The following is a 19781-nucleotide window of genomic DNA, read 5'->3' on the forward strand; positions in this document are numbered from 1 at the left end:
TGTGAAGGCTTTGGAACAGATTACAACTGGGCTGCGTCCTTGAAGTTTCTCTCATGAATTTGACTTACTGGAGCTCGTTAGGGGGAAATCTGAGCAAAGATGCACCCTGTAGGACACCTCTTATGTTTACTCTGAAGTCCTCTCAGCTCACCTCTACTCCAGCTGTGCAATCAGCTTCACAGAGCTGAACCTGACAGCATCTTGCTTCAGCTCTGCCAAGAATCTCTTAGCCTTTTTCTCGGGTTTTTCTGAAAGGAATCTGCCTGGTACAGGTGAGTCTTTAAAAAAAACCTCGTAATGTGGAAAGGTTAACACCCCTTGGGGATGCCCTTGACCAAGGGAGGATTAAAGCCAGTGAAGGAAAGCCCCTCTTTTCCCTCCCTCATGCAACTGTAAGGTGGCAAAGGATTGAGCCCTAGCTGTTGAAAGTTATGACCAACTTTGACCTCTTTTCCTGTTTCACTCTTTCTCATGGTTTACTCCCATTCTTTCAGTTCTTGGCAGAAAACAAGCAGAAATTGACATTAAACCGTCTGACCACATACTAAATACTGTGTATGTTTCACGTGGTAGAAAAACTTTAATAAACTAACATTAAACCATCTGACCATGTACTAAATACTGTGTATGTTTCATGTGGTAGAAAAACTTTAACAAACTAAGGTACCATTTCTGTAGTAATAAAGAATGAAACATCAACATTAAAGACATATTTTTCATGAAAAATATATCATAATATTATATAGATCCTACCATTTGAACAATAATAATTTACAAGTGACAGTTAACCACTGTTTACATATCCCAAATATTTTATTTGTAAGCAAAGAGGCAATTGCCTAGTTTCTAGAGTCAGAACCTGAAAAGGTTACAAGTTTTAGAAAAAATTGACAATGATACATTATGGAGATTTAGTCAAATTTATCTCCATTTGCATGCATACAAATCACTATTCAACAGAAATATTTAGTTTGTCCTATTACTAGAATAAATAATTTTTAATTTTACCTAAATTTATAATATATTTAAGATCATAGCACAATTTCATAATAAATGCTACATTTGAAATATATTATTTAATGAAAAAGCATGTTTTCATCTGTTTCAGAGAATAGCATTTTACTGTCCATGAGATTAAAAAAAATCTCACATTTGATACAGATTTTTGAAACCCAAGTTACATTAATATTTCTCAAAATATTATTTCTTTACCAAAGTGAAAACTAGTTTAATATATTTGCTTTACCCTGTTGTAGAACTTCCTTGAAACCTCTGTTACTGCTAACATTTTCAAGGATAATGGTTCTAGATAGACCTTTTAGGGTAGTTTACCCTCAAATGTTGCCTTGAAATTTACTTTACTCACGGTATTGTGAATAAAGTTATCCCTAAGGGTATCTTTTCTGCTTTGATAAACAAAACACTCCGTTTTGTGAGATTAAATTCATGCATATCAATTGCTTTTCTTTCATCTATTCCCACCAGAGAATTTAGTAAATCTAGAAAAAGAGGCAAATAGGCTATGAGATAACAGAGGGTAAAAAAGGTGGTAAATGGACGGTATTTTATAGACGCTCTAATTTGGGAATTGTACTCTATTCTTGATATTCATCCAATTGGCTAAGATTTGCCTTTTATGAGTCTAATCCCTGACATCTCGACCGTGGGGAAGCACATAATTGTAGGATCTTCCTATTTCAGTAGAGGAAGGAAACTGCTCAGCCAGATGAACGTCAATTGGGCCGGAATTGCTGCTGAATAGAGGCTCACCTTAAGTGGGAAGGAAAATATGCTGGTTGCTAAGCTACTGATAGGCTTTGCCCTTCCTCTGTTTAATGGGCAGTCACTGGGTCAAGGCACAAATGATGACGTTAAAGCTGGTGTTTCTTTGCTGATTGAATGGTTACATAGGAAGTGGCTAAGGGTTTCCTCTAAATTAGTTGTTACCCCTTGCTATTCTCTGACCTTCACTCCCAGGGTGAAGGGTGACTGGAGACTAGGAGATGGAATGAATGGGAGATTTACTGAATAGTAAAATGAGCAAACATTAAGATGCTGTAATTGTATAAAAATAATGAATTTGTCAGCATTCAAAATAGCTTATAATAAAAAACAGGAGGACTTGTTTCAAACATGTTGGTTTATATTGTTCATCCTTTTCCATGTCATTATTCCTGATGGCAAAAGGTTGTGAGGTCTTATCCTTGAGTCTTTGCTCAAATTTGAAATGCCATAACCTTTTAAGATAAGGGTAACCAAGTGAACCTCAGAAATTAATAGGCACAACCCCAAGGCACAAGATATGCAGCCTCCTATAGTTAAGTTCAATCAATGTGGCTTTCATTGCTTGACTCTTGCCTACTCACACACGTAGAGTAGCATGTTATGGCACTTACACTAATAAAGCCACTGCTATCAGAGCTCTGGATTTGACTTCCAGCAGTATTGGCTCTGTTTTACCCTCAAGCTTCTGGGTTAGTGAGTTATTGCTCATCAAAGAAGTTCTGGTTGGAAGAAGAGGTAAGATATCTCCAGAGCAGCTGAGAAGAATGAGTAAGGTAAGAAGTCTTTGTGATTTCTGAGCCCTGACTGCATTTAGGCATTGTTCCAGGGGTTGGGTATACAGTGGGGAATGAAGAAGAAGACGTGTGTCTACTACCATAATGTTTCCAGTTACTCAGAGTCTGAAGCTGGACTCAGGCTAAGGCGCCCAGGCTGATGTTATCATTGAGATTTATGGGATGGGATTTAGGAGAAACTGGGACTGTCAGATGTATTGTGAGCTGAGAAGAGTTGGATTTTCCAACTGTGAGGGGGAGAACAGTGCTTTAACTTTATTATTTCACTGACAAGATCGATCATTTGAAAGTTACTGATATTGTGTTTCTATTGTTGGTGACATTTATCTTGCAGCAGCTCTCTGCTTTGAAAAAATTACTCAAATGGTCATTATAAGACCATTACTTTAAGACAAATATCTTTCTAAATTCTTGAGAATGGTTGGCAAGATATTTATTAATGGCTGGACTCAATTCAGATGGAGCTGCATTATCTCCATATTTCTTTGTATGCATATCTTAAATGTTTCCATGTATGCATTTTCAGTCTTGTCTAAGCTTTAAGGAGTCATCTGGGATATAGATGAAGCTTAGTTTGTGGTTTACAGGTATTGAAACTTATGAAGATGACTGGAGTAGTTTCGATATAGACCAGATAAAGGGAAGAAAAATAAAGCATTGAGTTAAAACACACACACACACACACACACACACACACACACACAGCATTGGAAACAATGACAGATTTTGTTTTCGTGCTTAGATTTCAATAGTTGACCATGACAATAACTGATAAATGTGTGATAAACAGTCAAGCATTATTAAGTGCTCTGAATAAGTATAAAACAGGGGAGAGAGTAATGGTGATAAAAGTTGGATAGATGGTCATAAAAGTTCGCATCGAGGAGGTGACATTTGAGTAGAAATCTGAATGAATGAAAGCATCCTGTCATTTGAATGTCTCAGTGAAAAATTACCTCAGGGAAAAGCCTGTTTAAGAAGGAGACAGGACTCCAGCTAGAGTATAGTCAGCAGAGGGGCTGGTAAATGGAAATGTGATCGAAGGTAGCCAGGGGTTAGAGCATAGAAAGCCTTGTAAATCAACATACATATTTTGGATTTTCTTTCTAATATTAAGGAAAGCCAATGAAGGATTATATTCCTGGAAGTGAAATGATCTGACTTGTGTTTTAGAAGAACTTCATTACATACAGTGTGAATAAATTCTAGAGGGACAAGAACTGAAGCAGAAAGTTGAGTTAGAAAACTATTTCAGCAGCCAAGATGAGAGATGGTCTTAGTGTAGACTAAAATAATAGCAGTGGAGATGACAGAAGTAGTTGGATAATGGATTTATTTTGAAGATAGAGATCCCAGGATTTCTACTGGATTGCATGTAAGGAGTACAAAAAGGGGAGTCAAGATTAACTTCAGGTGTTTTCATCTGAACAACTGGGAGCTTAATGGTGCCATGTTCTGTGATATGATACTTTGATAATTTTAGGTGTCAATTTGATTGGACCATGGCATGAACAGACAGTTGGTCAAACATTATTCTGAGTGTGTCTGTGAGAGTGTTTCTAGAAAGACTAACATTTGAATCAGTCGAAACATTTGAGTGGGTAAAGCAGACTGTTGTCCTTATGGTCGATGGGCCTCATCCAGTCAATTGAAGACCTGAATAGAACAAAAACGCTGAGTAAGAGATGTCTGTTTTTGCCCAACTACTTGATTTGGGACATTTATATTTTTCTGCCTCCAGGCTAAAACTAAAGAATTGGGTCTTCTCATGTTCTCATGTCTTCAGCCTTCCAGCTCTCAGACTGGCACTTTATAGCATTGTCTGTCTTGGTTCTCAGGTCTTTAGATTCAGACTAGAACCACACCATCAACTCTCCCGGTTTTCAAGCCTTTGGACTCAGACTGGAACTACACCATTAGCTCTGCTGGATGTCTGCCTTGCTCAATGCAGATTTTCAGACTTCTTAGTCTCCAGAATCACATGAGCCAATTCCTTATAATAGTACTCTACCATCCATCTGTCCATCTATCTATTGATCTATCTATGACAGCCAAGTATAAAGGGGTACCGGGAGAACCTCTGACCAGCCTGTGCACTGGGAGAACAAGGTGGAGCCACTGGAAGTTCATGCCATCTGCAGTGGGGAGGAGCCCGGCCCCTCTTTTTCCTGTATGGGAAACTGGGATTCAATCTGTGAGATGAGGGCCTGTTAACAGGTACCCCGCTGTTGCTTCCCCGTGTTGTTTTCCTTTCTCCTTTTCGCCCAAGAAATTCCATCCCCCTTACTCTTCAAAGTGTCTGCAAGCCTAACCTTTCCTGGTTGTGTGATAAGAACCCAGATTTTCCTACAAGATATCTATGTATCTATCTATGTATCCATCTACCTACCTACCTGCCTACCTACCTACCCATCCCTATTGCTTCTGTTTCTCTGGAGAATCCTGACTAACACAAAACTCTTGGGAAAAGAAGATAATTTTATTTGCTCATTTGTTTTTGTTCTCATTTCTTTTATTTTGTGGTGTGCTAAGAATTAAGAATTATATTTTAGAATGGCTAAGATTGTTACGATTATTAAGTATCAAAGTGGAATTATATCAGAGGCATTGACTTTTACAGTCATGGGAAAAACAGAAACTGGGAAAATACATGTGGAATTTATCAATGTAAAGGCTTTGAAAGAAATAGTACTTGGCAATTACTTCTGGAGGATGATTAACTCTGTCAAAATATACTGACTTGGAAAAGTAAGAGGAGGACTGAGTTGAATTTGGCAACTTTGATATCATTCATGACCATGCAAAGAATAGTTTAAAGACAGTGGTGGATGCCAAAGCCTGACTGAAATAAGGTCAAAGAGCATAGATGTGAGGGAGAGAGGATACATATAAATTATTTAGTGGTTATCACTGAGAGTTATGCTATAAAGAAGAAGATATAAATGGGATGGTAGGTGGGGATAAATATGAGATCATGGTAGATTTGTAAATTTTTGTAGAATTTTTAAAATGGAATCTATGCTTTAAAAGAAGATAGAAGCTATGGAAGCATATTTGCTAATAGAATGATCCAGTGAAGAAGGGAAAACTGTTGATTGAGAAAAGATATGACATAATTGCAAGTGAAAATAATAAGTGTAAGCAAGATGCAAGGAATCACATCAATTTTTAGAGGAGTTGTCTCAACAAAGGAGTAAAGTGAGTGAGTCCACTAAAACCGTGTAGCAGAAGCAGAGACACACTGAGAAAATGTGAGGCTAGAGTTGTCTTTGGCTAAATCTCTTGTTTCTATTTTACTTGTTTTAGTTTGAGATACAGAAATTGTTGGATTTTAAATTTGCCAGCCTGGAAATAACTGGCCTCCCAGTCAGTTTGTATTTCAGGTTGCATGCAGGGAATGTCTTCCTTATCAGAATTATGGTTTTTGTTATGTCTACCTGTAGGCTAATTGAGTCCGTATTTATCTGTCTCGTAGAATCATGTGGAAAATGGCCAAAAACATCCAAAATGCATTGACATTTTCAATACTTATTAGTATTACTCTTAATGCTATTGTTTCAGTGAATATTTGTCAACAATTACTTTATTAAAATTTTATTATCCCATTGTTGTTTATTGATTTTATGAAATAGTTTTTCTGTTTCATAACAGGGATCAACAGCCTCCAAAATCTTCATCCTCCCTGCCTGTCATTCAAACCACTGGGCTGTAGTGGCCACAGTCTGTAGTAACACAATATCCAAGATAGCTCCTGACTCCCTGCCTTTGATCCATGAGGAAGCATGCTATAAAAATTGGGCTTCCCTTCGAAGTGCATACTTTCCAAAGGTCACTTCAGATGTGGACATGGAGGTGGAAGAATACAAAGGAAACTCCCACTGCTGTAACAAAGCATCAAAAACTGGGTGGCTCAAAACAACAGAAACGTATTGTCCCACAGTCCTGGAGTCTAGAAGTCTAAAATCAAGGTGTCAGCAGGACCATGCTCTCTGTGAAACCTGTAGTAAAATCCTCTCTTGCCCGTTTCTAGCCGCTGATGGTTTACTGGGCTGGCAATCTTTGGTTTTTGTTGGACTGTGGATACATCACTCTGATCCTCCATCTCCACATGGTGTTCTCCCTGTGTCCCTTGTCTGTGTTTCTTTCCTCTTCTGAGAGCACCAGTTATATTGGATTATGGGCCTACTCTACTCCTGTGTGACCTTGTCTTAACTTATTAAATCTTCAATCACTACACTTCCAAATAAGGTCACATTCTGATGTACTGGGATATAGAACTTCAACATATCTTTTCTTGGGGGTGACAATTCACTCATAACAGAACAGAATCTTAGTGAGACCAATGGCTTACTCTGCTGCCCGGTGGAGTTGTCTCAATTCCTGCCCGGCTGCATTTGATAATTATTATGGCTTCAGTGAGCCTTCTGTATCTGGACTCTACCCTTTTCTAAACAAGAGGTTAAGTTCGGCTATCTTGGGATTACTCCCCCTTTGGGTATTGGCTTTGTATTAGAAGAAAGGGCTTAGAAATAGCTTGTATTTTAGGTTTCTGGGTACTGGCTATGATTCCACTCAACATCATTGTAAAATGCTGGGCACTCTTATTGAGCAGTTGCATCGAACTTATGAGTGGTCTCTCGTGGAGGTTGGACTGCATATTTTATAATTGGAAGACTGATACAATGAATTTATGGGGTATTCAGAGAAGTGGACAATGGTAGCAATAGTTATACCCCAATAGCTCTTCTCCTGGTTTCCTTAATGCTAATCAATTATTCTTAGGATAGCCTTTGGCCACACAAAATAAAGGCTGAAATTTCTGAGTTCCAAACTTGTGATGGTAAATATTGAGTGTCAACTTGATTGGATTGAAGGATGCGAAGTATTCTTTCTGGGTGTGTCTGTGAGGGTGTTGACAGAGGAGATTAACATTCGAGTCAGTGGACAGGGAGAAGCAGACACACCCTCCATCTGGGTGGGCACCGTCTAATCAGCTGTCAGCAGAAAAGCAGGAATGCAAAGAGCAGACTGGGTGAGACTTCTGGCCATCCCATGCTGGATGCTTTCTGCTTTTGAATATTGGACTCCAAGTTCTGAAGTCTTTGGATGCTTGGACCTACACCAGAGATTTTCCAGGAACACTCAGGCCTTCTGCCACAGACCGAAAACTGCACTGTCGGTTTTCCTACTTTTGAAGTTTTGAGACTTGGACTGGCTTCCTTGCTCCTCATCTTGCAGATGGTCTATTGTGGAACTTCACCTGGCGATCCTGTGAGTCAATACTCCTTAATAAACTCCCCTTCATTTATACATCCAATCTATTAGTCTTGTCTCTCTTAAGAACCCTAATACACCTTGCAACTAAGTTATGGGCATTTGGATGTCAGAAGAATTGATGTGTGCAACTTTAATACCATATTATTTAAAGGAAGGGTCTTGTTCTCTACCCCCACCCCAACCTTCGTCCACGCTGTTGCTTGAAATCAAGACTTGCTTTTAGGCTATCTTGGGATATGTATCAAGATCATTATCCTAAGATTAAACAAACAAGCAGAAAAGAATGCATCCGGGATGAATATATAGGTTCACAACAAACAGTGGAGACAACAGGTATAACGCAGAACTGCTATATTTGGGGGTTTCAGCAGGAACTCTATGTAAGTCACAGAAGTCAAATAGGAATAAGGTTCTTGAATGGGCTTTTCAGACATTCCAATCTCTTGTCTATAATACAATAGTCACTAGTGCTGATCATTTGAAATAAATAAGCATCCCTAGAGTCCTCAGACTTTTTGAAGATAAGAGACAAATAAATATATTTCTTGAGATTAGCAGAGTGGAAGTTCTGAAGTGTTTTACATTAAATATTAAAAGCTGCTATTTTGTTGTCTAATATAATTTGATAAAGCAAAGCCCAACAATTACATATTTTATATTTATTTTACACCTAAGATTCTAAGCTTGGATCAAGGTTGCTTTATAGGCTGTAACAAAAGCTGGTCAACATTAGAATCCTAGTTGATTAAAAATTTAAAAACCCATCTAAATATGAATCATGCTTATGGAGGCCAGTTGGCAATCAAAATTCAAAAATACAATTTTAAGAAAAATGACCATAAAATTTGACAAGTCTAGGATATACTTAAGGAAACTTCTCCCACCAACTAGACACAACATGGGTTGTGGAAGGGTTACATAGCAGAACGGAATCAGAGGAGAGGTATGTCAGGCCTCTGAGCCCAAGCCAAGCCAAGCCATCGCATCCCCTGCGACTTGCACGTATACATCCAGATGGCCTGAAGTAACTGAAGAATCACAAAAGAGTGAAAATGCCCTGCCCCGCCTTAACTGATGACATTCTACCACAAAAGAAGTGAAAATGGCCGGTCCTGGCCTTAAGGGATGACATTACCTTGTGAAATTCCTTTTCCTGACTCATCCTGGTTCAAAAAGCTCCCCCACTGAGCACCTTGTGACTCCCACTCCTGCCCACCAGACAACAAACTCCCTTTGACTGTAATTTTCCTTTACCTACCCAAATCCTATAAAACGGCCCCACCCTTATCTGCCTTGCTGACTCTCTTTTCGGACTCAGCCCGCCTGCACCTAGGTGATTAAAAAGCTTTATTGTTCACACAAAGCCTGTTTGGTGGTCTCTTCACACGGACGCGCATGACAAGGTACACCCGCAAAAAGCCACTTTATAAAAATTTGCTAAGATAATAGATCTTAAGTGTCCTTACCACACATGCATACAAACGTATACACAAACACACAAATGGTAACTAAGTGAAGTGATGGAGTTGGTAATTAACTTGATTGTAGCAATCATTTTACAATTTTTCATATATTAAATCATCACATTATACATCTTGAGTATATTAAAAATTATGAATTACATATCAATAAAGTTGGAAAACAATAAAAATAAAGTTAAAAATAAGATAAAAGGGTTGAGGGTAAGGTAATACATGACTATGCTCTATAAAAAATGACATTTAGACTAAATCCTCAGTCAGATTTATATTAGGTAAAGGAAAAACAGTTTTGTATGATTTTGTGGGCTTTGTAAATCCATCTGTTGACTTTCACTCATAAGAGGCTATTGCTCTCAGAAGAAGCAGTCTAAGATAGTCAATAATGATCATTACTCTCATTTCATACAAATGTTCTCTGTAAATAAACTCAAGTACATTCTGTCACTTTAAAGTGGTATATATGACACAGACATGGGGTTTTTAAGTCTTATGTGTAAAAATGTATTTATTTTAAATAAATTATAGATTTCTTTGTTGATTTAATGTTTAAGATTCCTTAAACATTAAAATGTCTCTCTTAGGGTTGCATAGAATAAAAGACATAGGAGAAAGATTGAGAGCTGAAGGAGCTGCGTGTTAAATTTGCATTTCAGAAGAGAGTGAAATGGAAGCATTCCATCTTGAAGCACAGGGGTGTGGCTGGCATGTTTAGTCACCTCCTGCTTAAACCCTTGGTGGGAGGGGGAGCATGCAGACAGGCAGGTGCAGAGGCCGAGGGTGAGTGCTTTGGGGTCTAGTCCCACGGTAGTGTCTAGAAGCGGGTGCCTACAACGCCAAAGCTCTTTCAGCTTTGCTGCCCGTAGACGGCTTAAGTATTAATCAGCTCAATGGACCCTCTGCCATTTCGAAAGGGCGGAGGGCCAATGTGAAAGCTTTCTGTGTCCTGAGCTCTTGCCCAGTGTCTCAGGAAAAATCAGGTCACACATGGGCTTGAATGTGAGATTTTATTGAGTGATGGAGGTGGCTTTCAGTGGGATGGATGGGGAGCTGGAAGGTGGTGGATGGAGTAAGAATGTGGTCTTCCCCTGTAGGTGGGTCTCCCAGTAGCTGGATTCCTCTCCAACTCCCAGTCAAACTCTTCTTGGCGTTCAAATGTCCCTCTTCTTCTCTCTTTCTCTTCCGCATCATTCCGCTGTCCATCCATCTGCTGATCTGCTGGCTTGCTGGCCTTCTTCTGGAGCCTGGGGTTCAGGGATTATACAGGTGCAGGATAGGGGGTATGGCAGGCCAAAAGACAACTTTTTGGGCATGAAAACAGAAATGGCTGTCCTCATTTAGGACCTTGGGTCTTCAGGCTGGAGGGTAGGGTCTTTGCCGGGGAACCATTCTCTTCTACACAGTATTGCCTGTCTCCTGTGCATATCAATAGCACAAATGCTCAGATTTCAGTTAGAATTAAATATTTGCCTATATGTATTTCATTCCTAATTTATTAATTGAATTTATTTTAACTCATAATAAAAATTTTAAAGTCTATATTTACTGTCTAATTTTAATTAAAAATATCTACTTCTATTTTATCATCAAGCTGCTAACTGGCCATTTTATGATTGGACAATGACAAACATTAAGTTTTAGTACATTTAGGGAACTATGGTAAGAACATTACCAAATAATACTAAATATTATGTTATTTAATAATATAATTTAATCCTTGAAATCACTATATGAAATAGGTTATATCATTTGTTCATTGTACAAATGACAACATTAAGGAGCAGAAAGCTGGAATTTATCTCCCTAAACCAGACAACACAGTTGTGCCTCTGCTTTTGAAGGTTAACAAAAGCATAAAACCTTCCTAACTAAGCAAAAAAATCATGTAACTAGAAAACAATTTAACTACTTTTAACATGTTTAAACATCACATTTAAAATTATTGAAGAACATAAATAACAGGCAAGCTCTGTTGGTCATTATTAGACTTATAAGTGGTTTCAAATGCTTCCAATACATTCAGCTTTAAAGACTAAAAGGAAATTCTCTTGAAAGGGTTCCAGCTAAAGAGAAGGTCATGAAGTCATAAAACAAATTAACCGACAAGTAAATAAACAATAAAAACAGCCCAATATTAAAACATCTTCATATAGAATACATAGAACATTGTCATGTATTCATTCAACCAGTCTTTCATTCAGCCAAACTATATTGAGTTCCTAGTAGAACTTAGTTCAGTTGTAGACCTTGGAATTACAATGACAAATAATGTAAGGAGAATGGTGACCCTCAAGGGAATACTGATACAATGTAGTAAGTCACTGTAAGTCATATTAATCTGTAAGACTTACACATCTAACTCCAAACATCTAAACATCTCTGACAGTTATGCTTTCCCCTTTCTTCCCTGGATACTTGAAGCACATGCATAGAAACAATAGCAAATTAGCATGTTAACTGAGTCGTTAAAGAATGCCCCATGTAAAATTATTCTAGAAATCACATCGCAATATAGGACATAAGCCCCCAAACCTAGCAATGCTTCCTTTCCCCATGTTCACAAGCACAAGGCTACTACTGGCAATTTTGGAAAAAATGTAGTATGAAGCTTGTAAATGTAGGAAAAAAAAGAGGTGGCTTTTTCTTGGGAGGTGGGTACAAACTTATCTGAATGGACTCCACCCACATGTCCTGACGTCTGAACAACCATATCAGCATCTCTATCTTGAAGAAAGAGGAACTGAGAAAGAGAAGAGGAAAAGGCTACAGGCTGAGGGTATTCTATGGACCACATCTTGGGAGTCAAGTGGAAAGTCTCATATCTAGACTGGAAGGGAGGCCAGCTGGTAAAAGTTACAAGCAGAAGTGATATATGAATTGAGTTTTGAGATAAAAATGGGCTAAACCATCCGTGGATTGATGAGAAGGGACTAGCAGTCAGAAGGGGGCTAAATATCCATGGTTAGATCACAAAATGCAAGATATGTGTAACTAGAGATAAAGCAGGAGAGATAAGCTAAAAACATACAATAAACAACTTTATATTAGAGTTTCAAGCATTTCCTGGTTGTACTGTCATTGAAGGAATTTAAGAACAAGAGTAACATGAGTCAAAGTATTTTAATTTTATTACCTTTTACACCTATATGTGTTGTTTTCTAAAAACACTTATGTATATAAAGTTATTTCTAAAATATATTTCAATTTATAATAATTTTTAAAATTTCTTCAAATATATTAGTCTCAAGAATGTCAGTGTCATATTTCATCTTAATTTTTCAACTATTCAGCATGATTATGAGGTTTATTTACATTAGAAATTCCAAATGAGTTTTGGCTTTCAAAATTCAAATCCACTTAAATGTATATGTATATATCACCCTTGAAAATATACAGACTAATTTCATTTTTTTCTTCTTTCTTCCTTTCTCCTTTCATCCATTCATCTTTCAACCAACATGTCTAAGTATCTACTTTTTATTAAATTGGGAAGTCTTTGTAAAGGAGGAGTCCCAGACCTCACTGAATTTATACAGCTATAGAGGATAGAGGAAATGAGGATTTAAACACTCAAGGATTAAATGTGGTGAGGATTATGAAGGCAATAAATGAGGGTGTTAAGATAGCACATGTCTAGGGAAAGAAGAATACTGTGGAAAGCTGGGTCAGATAAGCCTCCATAAGAGATGACATTTAAACTAAGACATGGATGATATAAAGAACATAATAATGCAGAAAACCAAGTGAAGAGCAACTTAGGTAGAGGGAACAGCAATTGCAAAGGTCCTGAGGCAGAAATTTTGTGTTAGAGCATCACAGGAAGGCACTGATCAGAGGAGCAAGGTAAGAAGTTAGTTCAAAGAGGTAGGAAAATGCCAGATAATGCTAGGCCTTGACACTATGCTAAGGAGTTTGGGATTTATTCAAAGGATGATTGTAAGCCTCTCCAAGTTTTGAACTTTAGAATGATAGAATCTGAATTGCTTTTGTAAAACACTGTTTCACTTATTGTGTAGACAATAGAGTTATAAAGGGTTAAGAGTTATATCATGTAAGGCTTTTGAAGAATTGTTGCAGTAATCAGGTTAAAGATGTTGGTTGCTGGGACTATAGAGATAGCTGAGAAATGGTGGTAATTGTGGAAATTAAAGGTATCTTGAAGGTAATTCAAAAAGGATATGCTGATGAATTGGATGTGTAGAGTCAGGAAAGGTTGACTATAGTTTTATGGCTTCATAATTCAGTGAATAATAGAGCTTTTCACTGAGATGGGAAAGAGTGAGTACAGCAGGTTTGCAAAGGAAAATGAAGCATTCTTTTTAAAACATGTTTCTCTCTCCATTTCTTATGTCTCCTTTTCTCTTTCCCTGCCTCATTGTTTTCTCTGTAAACAGCCTCTATTTCTCTGCCAACTTTGATTATATTTCTGTTCCTACATTCATTGTCTCTCTTGTTTTTTTTCTTCAAAAGCACTTCCCTGTTCCAAAAGGAATAGCATCAACATCAACAAAAAAGACATCCACACCAAAACCCCATCTGTGGGTTACCATCACCAAAGACTAAAGGTAGTTAAAGCCACGAAGATGGGGAGAAACCAGAGCAGAAAAGCTGAAAATTCTAAAAACTAGAGTGCCTCTTCCCCTCCAAAGGATCGCAGCTCCTCACCAGCAACAGAACAAAGCTGGATGGAGAATGACTTTGACGAATTGACAGAAGGAGGCTTCAGAAGATCGGTAATAACAAACTTCTCTGAGCTAAAGGAGGATGTTCGAACCCACTGCAAGGAAGCTAAAAACCTTGAAAAAAGACGAATGTCTTAATAGAATAAACAGCGTAGAGAAGACCTTAAAAGACCTGATGGAGCTGAAAACCATGCACAAGAACTACGTGACGCATACACAAGCTTCAGTAGCTGATTCAATCAAGTGGAAGAAAGGGTATCAGTGATTGAAGATCAAATGAATGAAATGAAGCAAGAAGAGAAGTTTAGAGAAAAAAGAGTAAAAAGAAATGAACAAAGCCTCCAAGAAATATGGGACTATGTGAAAAGACCAAACCTGTGTTTGATTGTTGTACCTGAGAGTGACGGGGAGAATGGAACCAAGTTGGAAAACACTCTTCAGGATATTGTCCAGGAGAACTTCCCCAACCTAGCAAGACAGGCCAACATTCAAATTCAGGAAATACAGAGAATGCCACAAAGATACTCCTCGAGAAGAGCAACCCCAAGACACATAATTGTCAGATTCACCAAGGTTGAAATGAAGGAAAAAATGTTAAGGGCAGACAGAGAGAAAGGTTGGGTTACCCACAAAGAGACGCCCATCAGACTAACAGCAGATCCTGCAGCAGAAACTCTACAAGCCAGAAGAGAGTGGGGGCCAATATTCAACATTCTTAAAGAAAAGAATTTTCAACCCAGAATTTCATATCCAGCCAAACTAAGTTTCATAAGTGAAGGAGAAATAAAATCCTTTACAGACAAGCAAACGCTGAGAGATTTTGTCACCACCAGGCCTGCGCTACAAGAGTTCCTGAAGGAAGCACTGAACATGGAAAGGAACAACTGGTACCAGCCACTGCAAAAACACACCAAATTGTAAAGACCACTGATGCTAGGAAGATACTGCATCAACTAATGAACAAAATAACCAGCTAACATCATAATGACAAGATCAAATTAACACATAACAATATTAACCTTAAATGTAAATGGGCTAAATGCCCCAATTAAAAGACACAGACTGGCAAATTAGATATAGAGTCAAGACCCATCAGTGTGATCAGTGTGCTGTATTCAGGAGACCCATCTCACATGCAGAGACACACATAGGCTCAAAATAAAGGGATGGAGGAAGACCTGCCAAGCAAACGGAAAACACAAAAAAGCAGGGGTTGCAATCCTAGTCTCTGATAAAACAAACTTTAAACCAACAAAGATCAAAAGAGACAAAGAAGGCCATTACATAATGGTAAAGGGACCAATTCAACAAGAAGAGCTAACTATCCTAAATATATATGCACCCAATACAGGAGCACCGAGATTCATAAAGCAAGTCCTTAGAGATCTACAAAGAGACTTAGACTCCCACACAGTAATAATGGGAGACTTTAACACCCCACTGTCAACATTAGACAGGTCAAAGAGATAAGAAGTTAACAAGGATATCCAGGAATTGAACTCAGCTCTGCACCAAAAGGACCTAAGAGACATCTACAAAAGTCTCCACCCCAAATCAACAGAATATACATTCTTCTGAGCACCACATCGCACTTATTCCAAAATTGACCACATAGTTGGAAGTAAAGCACTCCTCAGCAAATGTAAAAGAACAGAAATCATAACAGACTATCTCTCAGACCGCAGTGTAATCAAATTAGAACTCAGGATGAACAAACTCACTCAAAACTGCACAACTACATGGAAACTGAACAACCTGCTCCTGAATGACTACTGGGTAAATAACGAAATGAAGGCAGAAATAAAGATGGTCTTTGAAACCAGTGAGAACAAAGACACAACATACCAGAATCTCTGGGACACATTTAAAGCAGTGTGTAGAGGGAAATTTATACCACTAAATGCCCACAAGAGAAAACAGGAAAGATCTGACATCACAATTAAAAGAACTAGAAAAGCAAGAGCAAATACAGTCAAAAGCTAGCAGAAGGCAAGAAATAACTAAAATCAGAGCAGAACTGAAGGAGATAGAGACACAAAAAAGCCTTCAAAAAAATCAGTGAATCCAGGAACTAGTTTTCTAAAAAGATCAACAAAATAGACAGACTGCTAGCCAGACTAATAAAGAAGAAAAGAGAGAAGAATCAAATAGATGCAATTAAAAATGAAAAAGGGGATATTACCACCAATCCCATAGAAATACAAACTATCATCAGAGAATACTATAAGCACCTCTATGCAAATAGAAAATTTAGAAGCAATGGGTAAATTCCTGGACACATATACACTCCCGAGACTAAACCAGAAAGAAGTTGAATCACTGAATAGACCAATAACAGGCTCTGAAATTGAGGCAATAATTAATAGCCAACCAATCAAAAAAGTCCAGAACCAGATGGATTCACAGCTGAATTCTACCAGAGGTACAAAGAGGAGCTGGTACCATTCCTTCCGAAACTACTCCAATCAATAGAAAAAGAGGTAATCCTCCCTAACTCATTTTATGAGGCCAACATCATCCTGATACCAAAGGCTGAGAGAGACACAACAAAAAAAAGAGAATTTTAAACCGAGATCCCTGATGAACATCGATGCAAAAATCCTTAAAAAAATACTGGCAAACCGAATCCAGCAGCACATCAAAAAGCTTATCCACCGTGATCAAGTTGGCTTCATCCCTAGGATGCAAGGCTGGTTCAACATACACAAATCAATAAATGTAATCCAGCATATAAACAGAACCAAAGACAAAAACCACATGATTATTGCAATAGATGCAGAAAAGGCCTTTGACAAAATTCAACAGCCCTTCATGCTAAAAACTCTCAATAAATTCGGTATTGATGGAACGTATCTCAAAATAATAAGAGCTATTTATGACAAACTCACAGCCAACGTCGTACTGAATGGGCAAAAACTGGAAGCATTCCCTTTGAAAACTGGCACAAGATAGGGATGCCCTCTCTCACCACTCCTATTCAACACAGTGTTGGAAGTTCTGGCCAGGGCAATCAGACAGGAGAAAGAAATAAAGGGTATTCAATTAGGGAAGGAGGAAGTCAAATTGTCCCTGTTTGCAGATGACATGATTGTGTATTTAGAAAACCCCATCATCTCAGCCCAAAATCTCCTTAAGCTGATAAGCAACTTCAGCAAAGTCTCAGGATACAAAATCAATGTACAAAAATCACAAGCATTCCTATACATCAATAACAGACAAACAGAGAGTCAAATCATGAGTGAACTCCCATTCACAATTGCTTCACAGAGAATCAAATACCTAGCAATCCAACTTACAAGGGATGTGAAGGACTTCTTCAAGGAGAACTTCAAACCACTGCTGAACGAAATAAAAGGAGATACAAACAAATGGAAGAACATTCCACACTCATGGATAGGAAGAATCAATATCGTGAAAATGGCCATACTGCCCAAGGTAATTTATTGATTCAATGCCATCCCCATCAAACTACCAATGACTTTCTTCACAGAATTGGAAAAAACTACTTTAAAGCTCATATGGAATCCAAAAAGAGCCCACATTGCCAACACAATCCTAAGCAAAAAGAACAAAGCTGGAGGCATCATGCTACCTGACTTCAAACTACACTACAAGTCTACAGTAACCAAAACAGCATGGTACTGGTACCAAAACAGAGATATGGACCAATGGAACAGAACAAAGCCCTCAGAAATAACACCACACATCTACAACCATCTGATCTTTGACAAACCTGACAAAAACAAGAAATGGGGAAGGGATTCCCTATTGAATAAATGCTGCTGGGAAAACTGGCTAGCCATATGTAGAAAGCTGAAACTGGATCCCTTCCTTACTCCTTATACAAAAATTACTTCAAGATGGATTAAAGACTTAAATATTAGACCTAAAACCGTAAAAATCCTAGAAGAAAACCTAGGCAATATCATTCAGGACATAGGCATAGGCAAGGTCTTCATGACTAAAACACTAAAAGCAATGGCAACAAAAGCCAAAATAGACAAATGGAATCTAATTAAACTAAAGAGCTTCTGCACAGCACAAGAAACTACCATCAGAGTGAACAGGCAACCTACAGAATGAGAGAAGATTTTTGCAATCTACCCATCTGACAAAGGGCTAAAATCCAGAATCTACAAAGAACTTAAACAAATTTACAAGAAAAAATCAAACAACCCCATCAAAAAGTGGGCAGAGGATATGAAAAGACAGTTCTCAAAAGAAGACATTTATACAGCCAACAGACACATGAAAAAAATGCTCATCATCACTCGCCATCAGAGAAATGCAAATCAAAACCATAATGAAATACCATCTCACACCAGTTAGAATGGCGATCATTAAAAAGGCAGGAAATAACAGGTGCTGGAGAAGATGTGAAGAAATAGGAATGCTTTTACACTGTTGGTGGGACTGTAAACTAGTTCAGCCATTGTGGAGGACAGTGTGGCGATTCCTCAAGGATCTAGAACTAGAAATACCATTTGACCCAGCCATCCCATTACTGGGTATATACCCAAAAGATTATAAATCATGCTACTGTAAAGACACATGCACAGTATGTTTATTGCGGCACTATTCACAATAGCAAAGACTTGGAACCAACCCAAATGTCCATCAATGACAGACTGGATTAAGAAAATGTGGCACATATACACCATGGAATGCTATGCAGCCATAAAAAAGGATGAGTTTGTGTCCTTTGTAGGGACATGGATGTAGCCGGAAACCATCATTCTGGGCAAACTATCGCAGGGACAGAAGGCCAAACACTGTATGTTCTCACTCATAGGTGGGAATTGAACAATGAGAACACTTGGACACAGCGTGGGGAACATCACACACCAGGGCCTGTCATGGGATGGGTGAAGTGGGGAGGGATAGCATTAGGAGAAATACTTAATGTAAATGACGAGTTAATGGGTGCAGCACAACAACATGGCACATGTATATATATGTAACAAATCTGCATTTTGTGCACATGTACCCTAGAACTTAAAGTAAAATAATAAGAAAAAAAAGCACTTTTCTGTTCCTCAGACCCATTTTTCCTCCTCAGTTGTTTCCTTTTATCCTTTCCCTTTTCAACAACTCAAGAACTTTTTTCTTTTTTTTTTTTTTTTTTTTTTTTAAAAGATGGACTCTCTTTCTGCTGCCCAGGCTGGAGTGCAGTGGCGTGATCTCCACTCACTGCAAGCTCCGCCTCGCGGGTTCAAGCCATTCTCCTGCCTCAGTCTCTCCGGTAGCTGGGACTACAAGTACCCGCCACCACGCCGGCTAATTTTTATTTATTCATTTTTTTTCCGTAATTTTAGTAGAGACGGGGTTTCACCATGTTAGCCAGGATGGTCCTGATCTCCTGACCTTGTGATCTGCCCACCTCAGCCTCCCAAAGTGCTGGGATTACAAGTACGAGCCACCGTGCCCGGCCAAGAACTTTACTCTTGCAATGACTCTTCTCTCTCTTCCATAATTAGGTTTTTCTTTATCTTGGATCACTTCTAACAGCATAAGATACTCTTTACTCTCTCCTCTACTAAAAATAAAAATAGTAAACAAAGCAAGAACAACAACAACCAAAACCAAAAACAAACATTCCCTTGGTTCCACATCTCTCTCCATCTATTACCTAACTCCCATTCTTGTAGCAAAAATCCTCAAAAAAATCAATATTTGACTGCCACCACTTCTATTTTATTTAAAGCCCCTAGTCAGGCTTTCATGTCTCTTATGCCACTGAAAATGTGACTGTCGAAATTTTCACA

At 38.3% G+C, this 19781-nt stretch overlaps 2 long non-coding RNA genes across 3 annotated transcripts in view; one reads left to right on the top strand and one right to left on the bottom strand.

Moving 5' to 3' along the window:
- LOC123572397 (uncharacterized) overlaps positions 1 to 19781 on the bottom strand; it is a 227838-nt gene that overhangs the window by 19473 nt on the left and 188584 nt on the right. The window contains exon 3 of one of the 2 annotated variants that reach the window (XR_010585413.2): positions 4416 to 10750. The exons of the other annotated variant lie outside the window; for it this stretch is intronic. This is a non-coding gene — a long non-coding RNA (uncharacterized lncRNA). Of the gene's footprint in view, positions 1 to 4415; positions 10751 to 19781 lie in introns of those variants that run through there. 2 annotated transcript variants of the gene reach the window in all.
- LOC141409991 (uncharacterized) lies at positions 1691 to 6184 on the top strand. Its single transcript, XR_012433162.1, has 2 exons — positions 1691 to 2558; positions 4418 to 6184. It is a non-coding gene; the product is annotated as an uncharacterized lncRNA (long non-coding RNA).

The sequence above is a fragment of the Macaca fascicularis genome, chromosome 3 (genome assembly GCF_037993035.2).
Source record: "Macaca fascicularis isolate 582-1 chromosome 3, T2T-MFA8v1.1".
NCBI lineage: Eukaryota > Metazoa > Chordata > Mammalia > Primates > Cercopithecidae > Macaca > Macaca fascicularis.